This window comes from Carettochelys insculpta, chromosome 1 (assembly GCF_033958435.1).
Source record: "Carettochelys insculpta isolate YL-2023 chromosome 1, ASM3395843v1, whole genome shotgun sequence".
In the NCBI taxonomy this organism is placed as follows: Eukaryota; Metazoa; Chordata; order Testudines; family Carettochelyidae; genus Carettochelys; species Carettochelys insculpta.
The window spans coordinates 258,170,392-258,187,763 of NC_134137.1; the positions used below are offsets into that span (position 1 = coordinate 258,170,392).

At 45.2% G+C, this 17,372-nt stretch overlaps 1 protein-coding gene and 1 long non-coding RNA gene across 3 annotated transcripts in view; one reads left to right on the forward strand and one right to left on the reverse strand.

Moving 5' to 3' along the window:
• Nucleotides 1–17,372, reverse strand: part of DERA (deoxyribose-phosphate aldolase) — a 97,988-nt gene that overhangs the window by 16,750 nt on the left and 63,866 nt on the right. The window lies entirely within an intron of this gene.
• The window catches only part of LOC142007185 (uncharacterized), a 66,172-nt gene continuing 54,038 nt past the window's right edge, over nt 5,239–17,372 (forward strand). The window contains exons 1-2 of the long non-coding RNA XR_012643902.1: nt 5,239–5,270; nt 5,785–5,899. This is a non-coding gene — a long non-coding RNA (uncharacterized LOC142007185). The remainder of the gene's footprint in view (nt 5,271–5,784; nt 5,900–17,372) is intronic.

Sequence of the window (17,372 nt, forward strand, 5' to 3'; positions counted from 1 at the left end):
ATTTCAAAAGCAGCTATTTCAGAATGGTGAGTGGCTGTCGTTATGCAAATTAGTACCTCGTTTGCATTTTTGTCCACTTTATTTGCATGCCCCTTTTGAAAGGGGCCAGTGTAGACATAGCTATAGAGTTTACTGCCGTTCTCCATAGGGTAAGAACAGTTCATTAGTATTGTGTTTCTTGAATATTCATTTTATATAGTTTTGTCATGAAAGCCCAAGGGAAGAACTACATCAGTTTTTCTTAGTCACTAGTTTCTCCTATGTGTTATCACCTTGTGAATATATTTGAGAGGAGTTCTTCCAAACTAAATTTCACCAGGCATACTTCAAAGTAAATACAGTCATATGTAACTAAGATTTCATTTTCCCTAGCCGAAGTTTATTTTCGTAATGTAAACAATGTACACAATGTATGGATTTCAGAGCACTTTATCTACAGTAACTTAGATTTAAAACACCTCTTTCTGATATTATCCCCGTTTTGCAGATGGAAAAGTGGAGAAGGGAAATACAACTTGAATAAAACCACACAGTAAAAGAGGGAAAGAACAGGAAGAATATCCATGAATCCCACACTCACTCCTAATCTGACAACTGAAAAATACTCCTATTGTTTGACAAGCAATGGAAGCTTACCTATACAAAATTTCTTTATCAAATAACTGTGTGATTGCTACTCAGTCTGCTCTGTTTTCGAGTAGGGCAGCATAAATAATGGAGGTGTGATATGTGCAAATTTTCACCATATTTGAAAGTACCATGGTGTGTCCAGTTCTGAGTATTCAAGTAAAGTTTGAACCTCTCCAGTCCAGCATTGTCTCGTCCAGCAACATCCACAATCAGGCATGATTTTAATTAAGCAGATGATCACATATGAGAGTGGCCAAGTTTCCTGTGTTCCACTAAAGTTTGTTTCTAGCTACCAGTCCTGGTTCTCAGTGTTCTGTGCTGTTATTTACCCCTAAACATCTTCTAAGAATCCACTAAGCAGGGAAAGTGTTGGTAATGTGCCAGACAATACTGAACACTCAGAGTCCAGCAAATTCTCTTAGTCGGCTCCCTTCAGGTCCCAGAAGTTCAACCTGCACATATGATTTTCCATTTTTAAACAAATAATTTACCGGATTAGTTTGAAAATCTAGCTTTTTAGGTACACTGAACTGCACTCTCACTCACTTGCTCATTTTACGGTAATCTCAGCAAAATCTCCTACATAATGAAACTGTTGTACAATATGTATAGTAATATATCTATTCTTAATCTTTTATTAATATTGATTGTCCAAGTTTTAGATCAGTATTGTTTAGTATCATAAGATACCGTCCAACAGAACCTCCATTACCCGTTTTAGGCACTAAAATTTGTAACTATAGCAATGTAGTCTTTTTCACAAGTAACACTATGATTTGGAAGAAAGTAATAGATACGTACAAATAGTTTGCACTTATAGTCGTATATGATTTGAGCAACTAGGTTTAATTTTTAGCTTTTTTTTTTTCCCAAACCTGCTAACATTAGAAGCCAGATATGCTTGAGTGTTGTCTATTACCTTGTGAGAGAATTGCTCAAATTGGAGAAATAGCTGCTTAAAATGGGTTTAGAAACGCATTGTACTGAATAAAACAGCTAGAAAATTAGTCTATGTCAGGATTAGAAAAAGCTACGAATTTTAAACGTAACTTTAAAAAGCCACACATAACACAACCCAGATCATGATGCTTCAATATCATCATGATTTTTTTTCATTAGTTTATGGTAAAAGTACTTTAAGATGCTGTCCCTACTCTCTAATTCAGACAGCGAGAGGACTGATTTGCTGGGGGCTGGGGTGGTAGGAACAGGATTTCCAAATGCAAAGGCTACATGCAACCTCTGAAAATTTAGAAGGCAGTCTCTCTTCAGGAGAAGACTTCTGCTCAGTGAAGGAAAATATGGAGTCAGCACTATGGTGCCAGTCATAAAGGCTAATAAATCTGATGGCCTTTCTCCTGGGTCCTAGCTGTCATCTACTGCAGTTACACTTCCAACACTGTGCATCTCTGGCCACAGGCACCCCCGATTTAAAGCTAAATTATCTTTTATGGAAGGCCTTGTGACAGGATCCTTAGGTGGGGGATTATAAAAGCAAAGACAGAAGATAGCAGGAAGATCTTTTACTAATCTTAAAGGTCTAGCAATGGAGAGGAAGAAAACATTTTGATTATTTTTTAAAAATGAACATGTGCCCCATCTTTTCTCATGTTAGTGGCCACGAATTTATCCTGGAAAGCTGGGGCCCAATCTACAACTTCTCCTTGGCTGTGTCTACACTACAAAAATAACTTTGAAGTTGCTTACTTCGAAGTACAACTTAGAAGTAAGCAACTTCGAAGCAGAGCATCTACACACACCCTACTTCAAAATAGGGCACTACTCCATTCCCGGGAATGGAGTAAGGACTTCAAAGTTGGGCTCCCTACTTTGACGTTAACTTCTTATTTATCAAATTTATTCGAGTTAACTTTGAAGTAAGGCAAAATGTGTGTAGACCGTCTGCTGGCTACTTCAATGTAGTACATAACTTCAAAGTTAGTTCCTAGTGTAGACACACCCCTTATGACTGAGGAGACACCACTCCCATTAATAAAGTTTGTAGGATTGGTTTCTCAAATAAAATTCTCATAAAATTAACTTTCCTACAGTGAGTGAGATGCCTATGCATTTTACAAAGCTACATGTGGCCTTGCTGACAGCCAGATAGTGTGCTTGTGTTTCACATGGATGCTTTATCAACACTCAGTTTAGTAATACCTGTAATCTCACTGACTAACTAAAGCACTAAAAAAAAAAAACAAAACAAAAATAACGCCCCCCTCCGCCCCATACTTTTGCATACAACCTGAGAGAAGTAGGCTATAAACTAGGAAGTGGTTAAACACTACGCTGAGGGATTGATCTTCTGGTTCCATTAGTCAGTAGGGTCCATTGTTGAACTAGTGGCATAGGGTTCCATCATCTGGATTCCAAAACAATACACCCAACCCCATTATAAAATTAGTGCATTGACTAAACAGGCCTTTGTGGTTTTTGTGAAAGATTACTCTAAAAAAAATTATTCACAGCTGCTTTGTGTATTACCCTACATTGTAAATCAACACTTTTTTATTTTAAAATGTAGAGCTTGCTGTTTTAATATTATATATGTATATATAACCATTTTAAGTTTTGGCATTATGAATTTCAGTACATGAACGGACACAACAACTTATTTTGTGTTAGATGTATAAATCTTCCCAGATACTGGGTGAGGAGTTATTAAATATGAACCTTCAAAGAGACAGTATGAGTAATGTCTTGTTTTAAAAGCGAAATCTACTAAACTTGGCAGTTTTCTATTTTAAAAAAAATAAAGGCCTCTCTTTAACCATACTGGCCACTTACAGGCCACAACTGAACACTTGAGTACACAGGAAAAATGATCAAGTAGAATTAAGTCATCTCTCCACTCCTCCTCACTGACAAGTCTGTATTTTGGGGAAGTTTGATCTTCTATGGTTATACCACCACTAGGGACCCTGTGCAGAAGAGCATGATCAGCTCCCAGACGTGGCTATTTTGTCTGCAGGATACTCATATGATTCCAGAACACACATGGATACTGCAAAAATTAGCACTAATGCCCGCCTTGTATAGCCTTCTATATGCTGTGTGTGTAGCGTATATTTTAGTGGCCACTATATAAAAACCACCAGCTATTGACACAGTATCCCAGAAAAATAGAGGCTTGAAAAATCAATTTGTACTTGTATTCATACTCTAACTCCAGGAATTCTCTGATCCTATGAGCTGAGTGTATTCTTTAACACTGCCACCATTTGCTGACGTTAAAGTTGATGTATTGTATGAGACATAGGAGCAGAGATGCAGGAAGGAGGAATGCGAAGGGGGTTCTGCAGCACCCCCCCCCCCGATTGTGCACCCTACACTGAGTCCCAGCTGCCAGCTTCATGGGGTCCTGAACCCATGGGGTCCTGCAGCCTTTTGGGGAGCCTACCTGCTGGATCCACAGGATCTGCAGGTGTCCAGTGTCCTGATGGTTCTGCTGTAGGCTCCAGGGCCCTGGTAGTCAGCACCACACCCGGGGCTCCACAACTCCGCACAGCTATGGCTCCAGCCTGGGGCAATGAGGGGGATGCATGGGGGTTCAGCATAGCATCCCCACCCTAAAAATCATTCTAGCCTCACTGCACAGAAGCAATTTTTCACTGATTTGATTTCACATTTATTATTATCTTTAGTGATTTAGGTTACCTAGAGTCAAAATTGGATCATAAAAGGTTTTATGTACTATATGTTTTATGGCTTCTTCATGTAAAACCTAATATGATTATTCACACAAAAATATATAAAGGCGGAGTTTAAACATGATTAGTCCATTTTTGAATAGCAGCTGCTTTCAATTTAGTTTAGTTCACACTCTATAAGATCAGGCTTCCTGGGTTTCATTGCCAGATCAGCCAGTGAGTTGCTATGCCATCTTAAACTAGTTTGAAAATACTAGCCAAACTTAAGAGCCTGAAATTAAGCACTTAAATACAGATTTATTCACCCAAACAAGCAGTCTGATTTCTAGAGATACTGAGAACATGTAGAGCCTACCCAAGTCAATAGGAGCTACAGGTGCTTGGTATCTCCCATCAAAAGATGGTGGCTAACGAAAGCTTTTATAAGACTCGCAGCGTAAAATATCAATACTTTTGCTCCCATTGAACTGGCTATATTTTTAATCTTACTGCACTTAACATACACTGTTTAAACAGAATGGCAGCTAGTCATGGGATGCAATATTTAATCACACCAATCAGAGTTAAAACACACAAGAGGGAGTCAGCATACTCTCAGCTACTCAGGTGTATGTGCATAACAGAGTGTTTAGAAGTGACTGTCAGATGCATTTGCAATAACTGAAGGGCCAACCTCCATGCATCCATGCCCAAGGCTACCAATGAAATCCCAGGGAAAATTTCTATTGATTTCAATAGAAACTGGATTTGGTCCTAAAGTTAAATATATTAAACTTGTTTTTAAGAATAATTAAAATAGTTCATAATCACTAAAATGCAAGGGCTGAAAAAAGTGGCACAAACTGTAAATATTTATAAAGTGGTTTTAAAAAAAATATTTCCTGTGAATTTTGGCAGAGAAGAATGGTAATAAAAAGAAGATTGTTGAATATTCCTGCAACTTATTTTGGTCTAATAAGAAGCCTCAACATCTGCTCAATGGCAGCTGTAAGTAACATTGTGAATACTCAGACAATTTATATATTTTCTTTTTATTAAAAAATAAACAGTTCTTTTTAAATTATTCACTAGAAATCAGTGTGGTAACAGCTAAGGCTCTGTAAAAAGGCATCTACAAGCTTTGTGTGACCCTGCTGATCTAAATCTTTCTACTTTTTGCTGACTACTCTGCTCTTTATATGTTGGCCAACCCAATTTTGCAAATGAAAACACAGAAAACCTATATGTCATATCAAAGTCACAGCCTTATACAATAAAGAAAGGAAAACACATCACTAACATCCCTAGTGGCCAGCTAATTACCATTTTTCCAGCTTAAAATTGCTCTATTCTCAGTGCCTCTTTGCATTGTACCATTCCCGGTCAACTGATCTCAATTCCTCCTTGTATTCATGCTCCATAACTCCAGGAATTAGGCTTTAGCCTCAGCTCTCCAACGCTCTCTGAATAACTAAATTTTTTTATATAATAGAAACTAATTAATATTTTGTGCCTATAAGAGGTGGTGCTGGCTCCACACCCCCACTGTTCCTTCTTGCTAGTAACTCCAACCGAAGGATAAGAAGGGGAGGTCTGAGGAACGGACATGAAGAACACATCATGAACAGTTCTGCAAGGTAACTAGTAGGGATGTTAAACAGTTAAATAGGAAACATACTGGAAAGCATGAGGCTTAATGGGATGCCAGTTAATTGGTTAACTGGCCCTTGTCTGTTAACTCTGCCCATGAGACAGCTGGCTGCCACCAGAGCAGCTGAGGCCAGGAAGGGGCTGCCTGGGCAACAGGCCGTCACAGCCACAATGAGCTCCCATGGCCATGGCATGGCTGGGCAGCAGGTCCAGGTTAAAAACAGTTGACCAGTTAAGAGCTGTCATTTAACCAGTTAACTGTTTAACTGCCCTAGTAATTAAGCATTTTTTCTTCGAGTGGTTGCTCACGTTCACTCGAGGCTAGGTGAGTCACAAACAGGACCCCACAGAGGTGGGCACACAGTTCACAGGCATGCCGACTTGAACACTGCTCTTCTGAAACTGGCTTTGTCATGACCTACTGGTTGATGGCGTAGGGGAGCACTAGGAGTGGGAAATGACAACAAAGTTACAGCTCTGCAGACATCCTAGATTGGTACATGCCTGTGGAATGCTACTGGCAAAGCTTGGGCTTTGTGGAATGAGTGGTCCTGATGGCTGGAAGTGGAATATGTGCCTGCTCATAGTTAACCTGAACAGGGGGCACGGTTATCCAGGAAATGATTATTTGGGATGATATCAGCAGCCCTCTGATCCTTTCACTGGGCAAGAAGCCTTGCCCAGGAAAGAGAAATTGTTCCAAGAAACCATCCTGAGTAGTAACAAGGAACTGAGAGGGTGCAGAACTGGCAGTAACCACTACACCGACCCATATATACACATCTCCAGGGGGTGCAAGAATATTGCAACTGATCTTCCAGGTTTGATTTCGCAAGTCTGACGGGGCGCACAAAAATCAACCTCTGAGGGGTTGCAATCACTTTTATATGTTCATCATTTATCAAAAATAATCAGGAATTTGTTTTTTTTTGTTTTGTTTTTTAAACTTTGCAAGTACAGTGTTGGAGCCACAAAGAATCCTTAAGCAGCTGTATGTGGTTCCAGAGCCACAGGTTGCAGACCCCTGGACTAACTTGTTTCTTAACAGCGGAATGTTTTCTCTTGCAGTAGCTTTCTGTCCTTTTTTTCTATGTTACTCTGCCATTTCTTTACCCTTTTGTATACCTCCTGTTTTCTATTTGTATGTTTTATGAATCACTGTGTTTTTTTCTGCTATTTATGACAAACCAGTTTTATGTGAACAAACGCAGATAACGTTTTGTGCTTTTCTACCGAAGATATTCTAGACATCAAATTCCTAATCAATTTTCTCATTCAGCATGTTTTTCTTTTAAGTCAATTTCAAATTCTGCTATTTTATGCACACACCTTCAAAATCGTCTAAAATTAGATAAGCATGCTCTCTAAGCTGAGCCCATTTAAAAAAGGCAAAAAACCCAACAAACTAAAATCATGCCTCTTATTTCTACAACTATATTACATTTCTTTTAATGGTGGTAAGTTTTCTAGCTATTGTTCCTCCTAGCAATCTCTTAAAATGTCTTTAATATTTCATAAGTCAATTTTGTATTTCTATAATTTCTAGATACAGTAAGTTAAATATTTATTTCTACTTTTCACTTGTTTTGTTAAATTTAACAACTGCTGCTCAAGAAATAAAAAAACAACCTGAGATCACATAGAAAAACACTGAACCCAGTACATCTATTGATTTTCATAATATCTACATGTTTTAAAATTATCTTAACCCATTACCTTCAACACTGAGTCTTGACAGATGACAAGTTTTATGCTATGAAGCCATATTATTTTGGTCACAAATTTGACTGGAACTATACAATTTACAATAATTTCTGAGTTTGTTGCTATATGAGCACAGCAAATGTGAGTACAAACTAACAAATTATTTAACAGGGAAACAAGTTTTTGTTCATGAGGACAATTACCACAATAGGATGCGTTCTCACCTATGTTCATTGGAGGTTATAAACTGAAAATATGTCATTTATTTAATGTTTGCTGCAAAGAGCTTTAAGATCATCCAATGCAAATATTAGCACTAGAACAGCAGCAATGAACCTCAGCATAATGGTACCCACTGTTCAGGGTATCTTACGCATCCTGCTCCAGTGGGCGATTGAGAAAGTCACTTTCTCTTTTCTCCCTAAGTGGTAGAGGTCTGTGCTGAAGCTCCTGGGTTCAAACCTTGCTAATGAGCCATGTTCAAGGGTCATTACCCTGATTTTAAGAGTACAATGGCTGTCAATCCTTTGGCTAGTTTTACTGTATAACTGTGGTGGTTTCATTATCACAAAGACATGTCTCTAAGCTACATTAGCAAACTAGAGAATAGTAGGCAGGATACAAATGGAGTGGTCTCATTGACGTCTCCTTTTATTTCTGTCGTGCTCTGACTCTCCCTTACAGGCGCTTTGTATTTTTTTCAGTGCCTCCGCTTCTGGTATTACTTTAGTTCTCTACTTAACCATGCTGTCTTCTGTTCCTCTTTTGACTTTACTGTTAAGAATTTTTATAAGATCCATTGCTGTTTAACTACTTTCTCTTCCTTCATTTTTGATTCCCCAAACGTGCATTACTGCATGTTTTTCTTTTAAGTCAATTTCAAATTTTGCTATTTTAGGCACGCACCTTCAAAATCGTCTAAAATTAGATAAGCATGCTCTCTAAGATCTCATCTTGCATTTCTTCAAGGTCTGCTTTTGACCGATATTTTTTGTTACTAACCTTTCTAAGGACTGTCATCAACCATTCAAATCTGAGGATGATGCAATTGGATCTTTAGAGCTTTTCAGCTTCAGCCATATCTACCATGACTACATCATTTCTAATGATTAGTTGTAGAATAACTCTAAGCTTGTTGGCAATTACACCAGTTCAGGGAGCTGTCCTGTACTGCCTTATTGAACTTTTCACTTTTCTATTACTGCTTTTTCAGAATAATTGAAACCCTTTTTATTGCTATACCAGTTCTTTCCAGAGAGAGACAGTCCAACATCCCCACAAATATGTCCTGCTCTGCTTTTCATCCAAAAACATTTTATTCCATACCCTAATTTAAATTTTCATACAAAATCCTCCTCTGTCCTGCACTCTGATAAATGCTTCCATCAAGCAGATCTCCAGTGGATATTCTGTGCTCATTCTTTATAGTGACTTTCCAGTGATGTCTGTGGAAGAGCTGTATGTGCAGAACAAATGCAAACTATGCAGGATGCAAGACATCCACTGTGCAGAATGGTGAGAAGAGTTATAACGACAATTGTGGTTTCTTTCTGTTGATAAAGGGCCTGATTCTCCTGTGGTGAGGGACCAGATTGTGAAATTTTGTGCACACCCATACACAGAAGTAAGAGTGCAAATGTCTCCTTGTTCCATGGCATAGACTATCAACATCATGTGTCACAGCATAAGTGGTGTCACAGCCACTGAGAGACTGCCACAACCTCTTCAATAATAGCAAGGGAGAAGGGACTGGGCCAAACCTCAGTTCCATTCCTCCCCTGCCTCCAACACACCAGCCATGCACTGACACCATTGTGGAGGAGAAGCAAGTCATGCCTTCTATGGGACGCACACAGATTACTCTCTTCTGGAAGAATAAAGGGAACTAGGTACCAGACTGTGCCAAGGGCTAACAGTTTTGACCTTGGAGCAATTCTACACCATCCTTTACTCAGGACTTATGGGTAAAGCCACAAGTTCCTCTTTACTATGGCGTAAAGAGGAAGTAAATCTGTGAACTTCAGAGTACTGCAACTGAGTAATAAAAAGTGAGAATAGAGCTCAATATTGCCCCATCCACTGCAACGCCTTCTTGTGTTTGTCACTTGCTTTCAAGAACTCGGTTTTACAATTAACTAGGTGGCTGCAGCTTTAGTTACAAGTCTCTCTTCTCCTTAAACAGTCACAGAAAGAAAGGACGTGCTAGTCTATATACTATGAAAACAAAAAAAGCAGTCCAGTAGCACTTTAAAGACTAATGATGATTTGAAGACGTGGGTCTGTCCCACAAAAGCTCATCACCTAATAAATTATTTTGTTAGTCTTTAAAGTGCTACTGGACTGCTTTTTTGTTTTCTCCTTAGACACAATATGCTTCATACACTGTGAGTGACGTTATGATTTATGGGCCATTTCTACACAAGCCACTTCCAAAGGAAGTAGCATGCTAATACACGGAGCAAAAGAGGCTAATGAGGCATGGATGCATAAGGTCACATGATTTGGAGTCTGGAAGACGGTTCTTCCGGAATCCAAAATGCAGCGTAGAAGCGCGGCCCCCGGAGGGCTTCCGGAAGCCCCTTCTTCCTGAAGATTTTTGGGAAGAAGGGGTGTTTGGAAGAAGGACTTCCTTCCGGAAGCCCTCCTGGGGCCATGCTTCTACACGGCATTTTGGAGTCCGGAAAGAGAAGTTACTCACCGTAGTAACGATGGTTCTTCGAGATGTGTCCTCGTGGGTGCTCCACAATAGGTGTCGGGCTCGCCCGGCACCGCAGATTGGAAACTTTCCAGCAGTATCTTCTGGATTGCGCATGCACCGGCGCGCGCCGCTCCCTTGCGCGTCCCTGGCCACCTGGGCAATCCGGTCCCCGCCAGTTCCTTGACCAACCGCCTCGGATGCTCCTGAAAAACACTAGACAGAGATCCGAAGCGGGGAGGATGGGCGGGTGGTGGAGCACCCACGGGGACACATCTCGAAGAACCATCGTTAATAGGGCGACTAACTTCTCTTTCTTCTACGAGTGTCCCCGTGGGTGCTCCACAATAGGTGACTACCCAGAAGTAACCCAAGTAAGGAGGTGGGTAATTGGTTTATGTGCAGCTTGACCCAAAAGGACTGCTGTCGACAGACGGGTGTCCTCTTGGTATACCCGATGTAGTGCATAATGTTTGGCGAAGGTGTCATAGGATGACCAGGTTGCCGCTGTACAGATGTCTTTTAACGCGATGCCCTTGAAAAAGGCTGTTGACGCTGCCACCGCCCTGGTGGAGTGAGCCCTAGGCGCGGCCAGCAAAGGAGTCTTTCGAAGTTCGTAGCACATTTTTATACAGGACTCAATGTGCTTCGAGATTCTCTGTGAAGAGAGACCCTCTCCTTTTGACCTGGGAGCAAGAGAGACTAGAAGCCTGTCCGTTTTCCGGAAGGACTTAGTTCTCTCTATGTAGAAGGCCAACACCCTCCTCACGTCCAGGAGATGTAGGCGTGCCTCCTTGCTGGAGCTGTGAGGCTTTGGGTAAAACGAGGGTAAAACTATGGGTTCGTTAAGGTGGAACTCTGAAGAAACTTTCGGAACAAAGGCTGGGTGCAGCCATAAAGTTACCGCCTCCTTTGAGAATACTGTGCAGGGCGGCGTTGCCATAACTGCTGCGAGCTCACTCACCCTGCGAGCTGACGTAATTGCAAGGAGGAAGGTTGTTTTTATCGTAAGGAGACATAGGGGAACTGTGGCTAATGGTTCAAAAGGTGGACCCGTTAGCGTGCTGAGCACCAAGTCCAAGCTCCACGATGGTGGAAGCGGTTTCTGAGGGGGGTACAGGTTTACCAGCCCCTTCAGGAACCTGGTAACAATAGGATGGGCAAATACCGTGGGCCCCTCCTCTGCATGCCGAAAAGCAGATATAGCGGCAAGGTGGACTTTTAGCGAGGATCGGGAAAGTCCGCCCCTCTTGAGGTCCAATAAGTATTCTAGTATTACAGGTATAGGAACGTCAAGGGGAGCTAACTGCTTGGCGGAACACCATGCAGTGAATCGAGTCCATTTCTGCATGTAGGTCTTCCTGGTAGAGTTCCTTCGGCTACTTTCCAGGACTTGTTGTACTCCCTCCGTACATGTGCTTTCTAGGGAGCTGAGCCATGGATTAGCCATGCTTGTAGGCGCAGACCTTGGGGGTGTGGGTGCACTATGGACCCCTGGGCCTGCGTGAGTAGGTCTGGCGTCACCAGAAGGGGGAGCGGTGGGCGGTCCGACATGCGCAGAAGCAAGGGGAACCATTGCTGTCGATCCCACGTTGGGACTACTGGAATCATGCGGGCTCTCTCCCTTCTGGCTTTCTGCAAGACCTTGTGGATGAGCACTGCGGGGGGAAACGCGTAAAGTAGGGGGCCCTTCCATGAAATCGCAAATGCGTCCCCCAGGGACCCCCACCCCAATCCTGCCCTGGAGCAGTACTGGGGGCACTTCTTGTTGTGCTGAGTGGCAAACAGGTCGATCTGGGGAAACCCCCATGTGTGAAAGATCAGTCGTAGCAGATCGGAGCGGATCTGCCATTCGTGCGTGAGTGCGAAGCGCCTGCTCAGCTGGTCTGCTTTCACGTTGTGAGCACCCGGCAAATACGAGGCTTTCAACATTATATTGTTGGCGATGCACCAGGTCCACAGTTGGACTGCTTCCGCACATAGGGCACGGGATCGGGCTCCTCCTTGTCGATTTATATAAAACATGGTGGAGGTATTGTCTGTATTGATCCCCGACTACTTTGCCTTGTATATGGTCTCGAAAGTGTCTGCAGGCATTGAACACTGCTCTGAGCTCCAGCATGTAAAAACTCTATCTAATCTGACTCTGGCCGTAGCCTGAGCGGATTCCGTCTGCAGTCGATGGCGGCTGAGAAGGAACTGGCAGGGACCGGATCGCGCACATGGCCAGGGACGCGCAAGGGAGAGGCACGCACCGGCGCATGCGTGATCCAGAAAATACTGCTGGAAAGTTTCCGATCTGCAGCGCCGGGCGAGCCCGACACCTATTGTGGAGCACCCACGGGGACACTCGTACAAGAAGAACTGTCTTCCAGACTCCAAATCATGTAACATTATGATAATGAGGCACAGGGAATTTGCATCCGTGCCTCATTAGTATCTTTCGCTCTGTGTATTAGCATGTCACTTCCAAAGGAAGTGGCCTGTGTAGAAATGGCCCATAAGTCCTAATGTCACTCACAGAACTCCTGAATTTTAATCCCAGCTCCTGTCTTTTTGTGTCAGCTGAGCTCTCCTTATGTTAAAAAGAAAAAAATAATTCAGAGAGAGAACCCTTTCCTTCCTCCCAGGACTGTTAGGAAAATTATTCTGCTAATGTGTGGACAGTGTTCTGAAGATGTACAGAGTTATCCTATGGCAGGGTCTCCTGCCCCACCTTGCTCCCAAGGGCCCGAGAACCACCCCCAGGGCTCCACAGCCTAGTCAGGCCTCTGTGGCTCAGTCACAGTTTGCAAGCTTCCCAGCCCAATCAGACCTCTGCAGCCTAGACAGTTTGTGGGCCCCTGAAGCCTAGTCAGGCCGCAGCAGCCTACTCCCAGTTCAAAGGCTTCAGCGGCCTAGCCCCAGTTCATGTCACCACTCGTGGCCTCTGTGGCCCAGTCACCATTTGGAGGGCTCACGGCCCAGTCAGCCCTCAGCGGCCCAGTCCCTGTTCACAGGCCTCGGCGGACTTATCACAGCTTGTGGCCTTACAGCCTGGTCAGGCCTCTGAGGCCTCGATCCTCCCTGCGTTAGGCTCACAGGCAGGTAGGGGTAGGGGAGCTTGGGCCCTCCGGCTCCACCAAGCTTCAGCCCAGAGCCCTGTTGATGATGGATGTGAGACCCCAGCCACCAGCTCAGTGAGGGTCCTCAATGCAACATGCTGAGTACCCGGGTTACCTTCTCGGTTCCCCTGCCCTGGGCTGTGTCCTACCCCGTTCTTGGTGTTGCCCCTCACTTCCGCTCAAGTCTCACCCCCTCCAGCTGCACCTGCCGTGGGCTGCTGTTCTGGTGGGGGCTGCCACCCCTGTCGCTGCTGCCCCTCAGGTGGCTGTGGCGGCAGTTGCTGCTGCTGCTGCTGCCGCCGCTGCCCAGTCAGTTGCCGTGGCTGCTCCTCAGATGGCTGCACTTCCTGGGCTTCTGTGGGAGCTCCTTCCCCACTGCTGGCCAGCCCCAACTGCCAGGCTTCTCCAGCCTTTACACCTAGCCTACAGTTGCAGCATGCCCAGCAGAGCTTTGGGGGCGTGGCCTTTTCCATCCAATAGGCCTGGCTCTCAAACCCCTGCTCAGTGCAGGGTGATACACCCCGTCACACATCCTAAGTAATATTATTTATTCTGCAGGAGTGTTTCCTACACTTTCCTACACTGCAGGCAACATGTCTAGTATTTCCCCAACTTAGATTTTGCTAACCTGTTCCCCTCCCTTTTTGGTTTTTCATAAAACATATGCTTCTTTCTCCATTGAGGTAGGACAGCCCACATGTCGCAGCAAGAATATGTTCCCAGCACCAAGACAGTTATCTGTATGTTTACTGCCCTTTATAGAACTGGACATGCCTTAAAATGCCAGTAAATGGTGGCTCCCTTCAGCTCATGCTCCCAATATTGATACCATAAGCTGCAAGGATAAGTCTTTTTCCTATAGCCATGTTGTGAGGCCTAAGAGCTTTATCTGCAACCATACTAGGAGAGCAGCAGCCATTTGCTAAGATGCAGAAAGTCACACCTCCATCTAAATTACATCAAAACAAGGTAGTATCAAGCTGATTAGGAGATCCTGTCCTAACCATATTCACCATCACCAGATAAAGAAATAGATCTTAGGATGGTTAAAGAAAACTAAGGCTGCGTCTACACAGCAGCATTATTTTGAAATAAGCGATTCTGGAAGAGGTTTTCCAGAATCGCTTATTTCAAAATAATGCTGCTGTGTAGACACAGCCTTAGTTTTCTTTAACCATCCTAAGATCTATTTTGAAATAGCGCATCTACATACAAAATGCATATGGAGACAATGGAGTCTATTGCAGATTAGGGCCCTTGGATGCACTATAGCTCATTTTGAAACAGCCCTTATTACCTGAGTTTACACTAGGCAAATATTTCGAAAGAGCAGGCCCTACTTTGAAGTAGTGTGTGGCGCGTCTACACACGCTGTGCGCTCTTTCCAACATGAAACCACTCTTCCAAACAGGAAACAGGAGAGGCCACCCTTTTGACATCTCTTTTTGAAAAAAGGACATCTGTAGATGCTCCGCATCCTGCGTTTTCAAAAGAGCAGGGTCTGCCATGGCGGTGATCAGCTGTTAGGCAGAGACATGCTGTCCAGCCCCTGTGGAGCTCTATGGTCTGTGCGTGCAGCGGCTCTTAAAGCCGCATGGACCCAGAAAAGCCATTGCAGGAAGCTGAGAGCGTGCAGGGAGCAGCCCTCGTATGTGCTGCCCCTGCATGCCTCAGTGACATCCTGAGCAGCTGCCAGGCAGTGATGGCCAGCACCCAGGCACGTCAGGAGCCCCAGCGCTTCCCCCTCTAAGCATGTCCAGGCTCGCAGGGGGCCAGCCAGTGGGGAAAAAGCATGCCCCCTCCTGGACAGGGCATGAGCACCATGACCTGCTTGGGCTCTGGCAGGAGAAGGAGGTGCTCCAGGTCCTGGGCACAAAGGAGCAGAATGTGGTTGCTTTTCGCCCAGCTGGACAAGGGCCTGACTACTCGGGGTCACCCTGCCCGCATTCCTGACCATGTCAGGAATAAGGTCTAGGAGCTGCGGCAGGGTTAAGCTCAGGCTCGGGACTTGGCCAGCCAGTCAGGGGCCAGCCCCGCTTTGTGCCCCTACTACTGGGAGTGCAGGATCATCCTGGGGCCCCCGGGACACCTCCTCCCCGCCTGCCATACTAGACACCTCGGCCGAGGAGCCCCAGCCAGGAGAGAAGCAGGAGCCCAGTACCACCAGGGCCAGAGACGCAGCCAGACACAGCTGGGGACTGCTCCACTGAGGAGGGGGACCTGGTCATAGACGTCCCCTCCCAAGCCTCCAGCCAGGCATCAGCCAGATGGCCATCCCCCAGTCTTGGCAGTTGACCCTCAGGTATGTACGCAACAGGGCACACAAACTGGATCATGGGGCAGGGGCACCATACACAACTGCCCCCCTCAAACCTTGCAGACCCCAGCCCTACAGGGCCCCGCTGAACCGTGGCCCTCGGGATGGCAGCATGGGCACCAGTGCCCATCAGCCCCTGCTCCCATGGACAGTGCCGCGCCATGTCCCTGTGGGGAGGGGATGGACTGCACAAGGGGGCTGCCCAGATAGCCACTGTGCCCACAGGTAGGAGAGAGGGAGCAGGAACCCGCCACCCACGGGCAAGGGTTGGTACTCACAGCCTGTTCCTCCCTTCCCTCCTGTTTGCAGCTGCACCATCCGAGGGCCAGGAGAGCCTTGCCCCATCAGTGGTCTCGGACAGCTCCTGATCCCAAGATCAGAGCTGTGAGCCCTTAAGACTCGATGAATGACCACGTGCAAAAACTGTTGTCCTCAAGATGGACCCAGTCCTGACTGGCCATCAAGAAAAGCTCCTTTGTCTTATGGAAGTGGTGAACACTGCATGTGTAGCATGTGCTTTCTGTATTGGTGACCGTTGATAAGGAGAGATTGAGGAGGTTACTGTGTAGCACACTTTTACTGACAAAAGACTCTGTAAATATGAAACAGATTAAGCCCTGAGTCCACAGGAAAAGGCTGTTTGCCCAGAGACCCCAGAAGGATAGAGCCCACAGTCTTCAGAGGGATAAAAGTGACTTTTCACTTGGAGTTGTAGGAACTGGGAAAGAGAGGGGGTATAAATTAAAAGGGTTATGCCTGGAGTCCTAGGAACTGGTTAAAGGTAGATGTCCTGCATGTGAAAGTAAAGAGAAGTTACTCACCTGTAGTAATGATGGTTCTTCGAGATGTGTCCCCGTGGGTGCTCCACAATAGGTGTCGGGCTCGCCCGGCACCGCAGATCGGAAATCTTCCAGCAATTTCTCCTGGATCGTGCATGCGCTGGCGCGCACCGCCCCCCTGCGCACCTCCGATCCGGTCCCCGCCAGTTCCTTGACCAACTGCCTCGGATGCTCCTGAAAAACACTAGACAGAGATCCGAAGCGGGGAGGATGGGCGGGTGGTGGAGCACCCACGGGGACACATCTCAAAGAACCATCGTTACTACAGGTGAGTAACTTCTCTTTCTTCTTCGAGTGGTCCCCGTGGGTGCTCCACAATAGGTGGCTACCCAGCAGTAACCCAAGTAAGGAGGTGGGTAATCAGTTTATGTGCAGCTTGCCCCCGAAAGGACTGCTGTTGACAGATAGGTATCCTCTTGGAATACCCGATGTAGGGCATAATGCTTGGCGAAGGTGTCGTAAGATGACCAGGTCGCCGCTCCACAGATGTCTTTCAATGCGATGCCCTTGAAGAAGGCTGTTGACGCCACCACTGCCCTGGTGGAGTGAGCCCTGGGCGGGGCCAGCAAAGGAGTCTTTCGAAGTTCGTAGCATATTTTTATACAGGACACAATGTGCTTTGAGATTCTCCGGGAAGAGAGACCTTCTCCTTTTGACCCAGGAGCGAGAGAGACTAGAAGCCTGTCCGTTTTCCAGAAGGACTTAGTTGTGTCTGTGTAGAAGGCAAACGCCCTCCTCACATCTAGAAGATGCAGGCGTGCCTCCTTGCTGGAGCTGTGAGGCTTTGGGTAAAAACGAGGG